Here is a 5,297-nt window from a genome sequence, read left to right on the forward strand (position 1 = left end):
AGCCCCGGCGCACCTCAGCCGGCCGGCCCCCCCCCAGAGGTGTGAATGCTGGGAAGCCCGGCGGGCCTCTCGGGGCGCAGCTGCATTTCCGGCCGGTATATCCTCTGATTGTGTGCGGCGCGCACGCGGGCCGGCCTCCGCCAAACAGGAACCCCGCGAGCCGAGGGGGGCCTGGCACCGCGCGCAGGATATCCTTTCGCCCTCTCCCCGGTTTGGCCAGGAAGGAAGCCGGCGCGTCCCTGCGAGGAGATTCCACACCTTTGCCTTACATGTTGCAAATAAAGGGGGGGTGGAGAAAGAGAGCATGTGTTGGGCAGGTGTGTTGCACATCTGGGCCCTGAAAGAAGAACTCTGCTCAGAAGGGGAATATCGTCTCCGGGAGCTCGGCTGATGATGTTCAAGGCCATGATGGGGCCCAGGGCCGAACGCCTGCCTCTTAGGAGGCCTATCCTTCCCAACCCCGAATGCGCTTTTCACATTCAGAGGGGCAGAATTTATTGGCAACTGAAGGCATCATTAGGCGTTCTTTGAAAAAGAAATGTGTTATGCTCATGCAGTGGTCCAGATTTTTTATTTTTAGTGTTCCTGAAAGTGAACTTTCTGTGCCCATCCAGGCAAACCGGAGACATTTCCCCTATGCACTTATTTGTAGTTGGGAGTGTACCTGCACTCCCAGGATGGCTGCATATTGAAACCAATGGGGGAAAGACTTTAATTATGATTTGCTAAAGAGGTCACGGAAGGCTTTGACACAATGGATTTTAGCAGAGTGAGCAAGTCTGGAGTTTGTCCCAGAGGCTGTGAAAATTATGGAAAGGTGGCACAAAATTATAAGGTTTGTTTTATTAATTAGGTGCTGCAAACTGACCCTACACATTTTGTTTCAAAGGGGAGTTCTGAGTTGCTTCAGGCTTGCTCCTCCGCCAAGGTGCCAAAAAATTCTTGGTAGATTGAAAAACTGAGGTAGATCTTATCGGAAGCCTTGTTCAATCCTGTGCAAACTTATTTCCAGTGCAAACTTATTTACTTGGTGGAAAGCCCCAGTGGGACTCACTTCTGAGCTGAGATACATAGGATTGAACTCAGACACATGGCAAACATACCAGCTGTTGCATCTCAATCAAAGCTAGATTCTTTCTTTTTTAAAAATCCTTTCTCAAGGTTTTTCTCTTTTTCTTTCAGTTAAACCAATGTTGCTTTCTGACTCCCGTTCAGTTACAGCTTCATAGAACTGAAAACTGAGTTAAGCTTTTCTTAGAGTACCGTGGGTGGATTTTATAGGACTGTTCTGAAGGAAGTTCAATCCTGAAAACATTTTCCTGGAAGTAAGCCCCATTGAGTAGACTTTAGTAAGAGTCTGAGTTGAGCTACTTAGGCTTGCTCTCTTGAACTGCAGGATCTGCTAGCTGTTGTCTGGAACCCTGATCCTAAAATCTATATTTGAAAGGAAAGCCGATTAAGTTGCTTCTAAAGTACTTAAGATTTTGAGAGTGCTGATTTTTAAAAAAATGATGTTGAATAATAACAATAAATAGCTGGGTATAAAACTGTGTTCCAAATAGTGGTTCTTTTTTAAAAAAGTTATTTTCATATTACGCAGTGCAGAATGAAACTGCCAATACCTGCTCATAACAACACTGAGATTGGAGTGATAGAATTGTATGTTTTCCTGCTCCATCCCAAACAGTATTTTGAAAGAGCCCTGTCTGAAATCTTTCGGATTTACATATAACATAGGGTGGATTTGTGGGCCAATCTTTGAACACAACAGAGGCATAAAAAGTTACAGAACCTGGACAAAATCTTCAAATAAAGTGTGGAGAATTTTAAAATTGGTAAATCTGATTTTAAGAAACAGACTAACAACCCAATCCAGAAGCCAGTTGACCTCTGTTTTGACTTTATTTGTGCATACAGGAAACATTTCCCCGTCCTTAAAGTTATTTTAGTTTTTTGGCTCTGTCAGTTACTTCTTCCCCAGTTAACCGGTTTGCTGATTGCTTTGCAGCTGGTTTATGGCCCCAAAGCCAAGTGTTTAACATCAGCTATAAGACAATGGTGTTTATTCCAGAGTCGTATCTTAGAATGATGTTTTTTGTTTTAAATGGGAAAGCTGAGTTTTTCTGTAACATATCCAAGAACCAGTTTCTTCAATCAAAGTGTTTTATGCAATATGTCAGGGTTACCCACCATATTAGATTTTGCAAGAAACTTCTAGCACTTTACAGATTTTTAAAACAAATCTCATCTCTTGGATCACAACAGCAAAGTCAATGGCGACCGTGGGCCAGACTAAACTCCCAAGAACACATTCCAGTGTGCGAACGAGCAACTGAATAGCTGGCTGATCTTGAGGGCGGATGTGCAGCTTATGTGTGGCAGAGTTTTTTACAGAGCTACCTGAGAATCCTTTTCTTTGGGAGGGTTGTTAATTCTGTTCTGTAGCACTGGAAAATACGCCAAGTGTTTTACAAGGACACCAAAAGGCCAAGTTGACTGTCGATTGTATAAATCTAGCTAAAACCAGAACTGGGAAAGGAAAGTAAAATGCGGAGGGAAGAAAATGTTACTGCCCGAAGCAGCAGCTCCGGGACTTAACTTAGAATTGGCGGGGGGCTCGTATCTCCCCCCCCACATGCACTATCATTTTTGCGAGATCCCTTTAGACTGTGAGCTCCACCCTTTTTAAATCTTAGGGGAGCCTCTCACAAAATCATGCACCGCATTTCTGCAGTAATGCGATAGTGTCATCATTTTTAGATTATGCAACATTGGGGGTTTTTTTTACTAAATCAGCTAGAATAGTTTGGGTCAACAGCATGATTTTTAGGTTCTATTTAAAAGATCCATTCCAAACATTTATTTGCAAAAAAAAAAAATCTACTGAGTAACAATAAAGTCACAGAAGGATCAGTCCTTTACAACACACAAGCCATGTAAAGTATTTGTTTCATCAGTCCAGAAGCAAACACTTGTTTGCCATATACGTTCACGACTGCAGAATACATGGGTTGCAACTGTTTACACTGGAGACCTTGAAGGTATATAGAGTGGAGGTCAGTCCTATTTTATTCAGTGGAGGAAGGGGGTTCTTGGGCTTGCAACCTTGATTACGTGGACCTCGATTAGTGTGAGACCAATTTAAACAAATAACTCCAATTTAACAGGTTTGAAAACTGGGCAGATTACAAAAAAAGAAAGACCTCCATTTTAACCAATGAAAGAAAAAAAGAAGAAAAATGTCCCTGTGTTTTCTTGTTTTTTATCTGTGAATTTAGAGCTGTCAAGAATTATACAGAAGTTCCAGAATACATCTTTCTTTTAAAAAAATTGGTTTTAATGCATGCAGACACCTGTGCCTGGAAAACTTGCAGGCTCAGTTGAGAACCAACCTCTTACTGAACAACGCACCAAAGATGGGTTTATCAACCTCTGTTTTCTATCATGACCAGATAGAACCTCCATGTTTAAGAATGCTTATGATCACTAAATGCTGGCAACAAAACATAATGGAGTCCCATTGCTTGGGTACCTTGTGGAAGCATTCAGCCTGCCACTGCTAGAGGCATGGGAAATAAGCAGAACAACCATGAAGTATTATGCCAAAGAAAAATATCCAAAGACTATTTAATTCTTATCCAGTCTCTCAAAAATGTTTCACAATGACACCATCAACACTAACGGACTGTGCATATCAAGTCTCGTTTCGTTCACAAACGTCAGAGTGTGTAGCATTGAAATTTCTATATAGTTAATTCATTTAACAAGCAATATGGCCATTTCTCATAGTAACTTTCATCAAATCCAATAGTGTGGTGCTGGAGGCATAGCTTGACTAAATGGGCCTTGTTCCAGTCCAGCAAGATAGTTACTGTGAGCTCTTCCACTAGTTTGGACTGCGATCTTGAGCATGTTTCGAAAGAATGCGTGTGGGAAATCAATTCCCTCCAGTGCAACCAGTGTGGAAAGAGTTAGTTTATTGTGTTTGTAACCCACCCTTTCCCCCAGAACTGAGATGGTGCACTCGATTCTCCCATCCTTTATCTTCACAACAACTCTGTGAAGTAGGCAGGGTTAACAACTGGCTCACGATCACCCAGTGACCTTCATGATGAGCACAGGTTTGAACTTGGTCTCCTCATTCAATGTTCTAACCACCACTATACCTCCCTGGTAGGAAGCTGAAGGCAGTCGCCTCCATACCCGCTTTCAAATTCCTGAGTCTGTATTGGTCGAGATGTAAGTTTTTAATCTGACCTCTAGCCCACAATTACAAGGGAGGGGGGATGGACTTCCTTATAACCTCTTGCTATCCGTCTACTCACTACTGTCTTTCTTCTCTGCATGCACCCCCCACCGCCCCAAAAAAGCCTTATTTGGTTGGGTTATAAGAGCAAATCTGTTCTTTGTAGTGTCGCACGATTTGATTTCCATGTTTTCTCCTCCCTAAATCCAGAGTAATTTCCCCCTATGCAAGCAAGCGCAGCAGCCATTTAGCGTTAGGCAAGCAATAAATCTTGCTGGGTAAAGAATACCTTTCAGAATTTTTAGAAGATAGCTTTGCGCTGCCAGATTCATCCCTGGAGTCAATCAGGCAACTCCCATGGCATTAAACAGGGCCAGAATGTGAGAACATTATAGAGACACGTTCTCAGAATAACTGAAGGTCAAATTTTTCAGTTGTTCGCACCTTAAGCAAGAAACAGAAATTTCAGTGGGAATTTAACCTTTCCTTATGTTACCAGTACGGTATACGGGACTTCAGGATCCAACCCCCACTCTACCATGAAGCTTGTTCAGTGGCTGTGGGCCAGTTACACTGTCTCAGCATCACCTACCTTGCAGGGGAGTTGTGAAGATAAAAGGGGAACTGTGCATGCCTCCCTGAATGCTGTAGAAGGGGGATTGGGTAAAAGTGTGCCAGATAGAGCAAAATAAAGGGCACAGTGTGGCTAAAATAAGTATGTTCGAGTTCCATTGGCTTTAATGGGACAGGTTGAACGCATGCTTAAATTTGTATAACTGGACGATTTAGTAGCACATAGTAGCACGTAGTCTTGTTTGCAGATCTAACAGGTAATGAGAAACAATCATAGAATCATACGGTTAGAAGGGATCTCCAGTGTCATCTAGTCCACCCCCCTGCACAATGCAGGAAATTCACAAATAACCCCCCACCCCCAGTGACCCCCTGTTCCATGCCCAGAAGATGGCAAAAAACAAAACAAACCCCTCCAGGATCTCTGGCCAAACTGGCCTGTAGAAAATTTACTTCCTGACCCCAAAGTGGCGCTCAG

At 43.0% G+C, this 5,297-nt stretch overlaps 1 long non-coding RNA gene across 2 annotated transcripts in view; it reads left to right on the forward strand.

The window, feature by feature from the left end:
• Window positions 1–5,297, forward strand: part of LOC107123942 — a 22,134-nt gene that overhangs the window by 846 nt on the left and 15,991 nt on the right. The window lies entirely within an intron of this gene.

The sequence above is a fragment of the Gekko japonicus genome, unplaced genomic scaffold (assembly GCF_001447785.1).
Source record: "Gekko japonicus isolate JY-2015 unplaced genomic scaffold, Gekko_japonicus_V1.1 scaffold1535, whole genome shotgun sequence".
Classification (NCBI taxonomy): Eukaryota; Metazoa; Chordata; class Lepidosauria; order Squamata; family Gekkonidae; genus Gekko; species Gekko japonicus.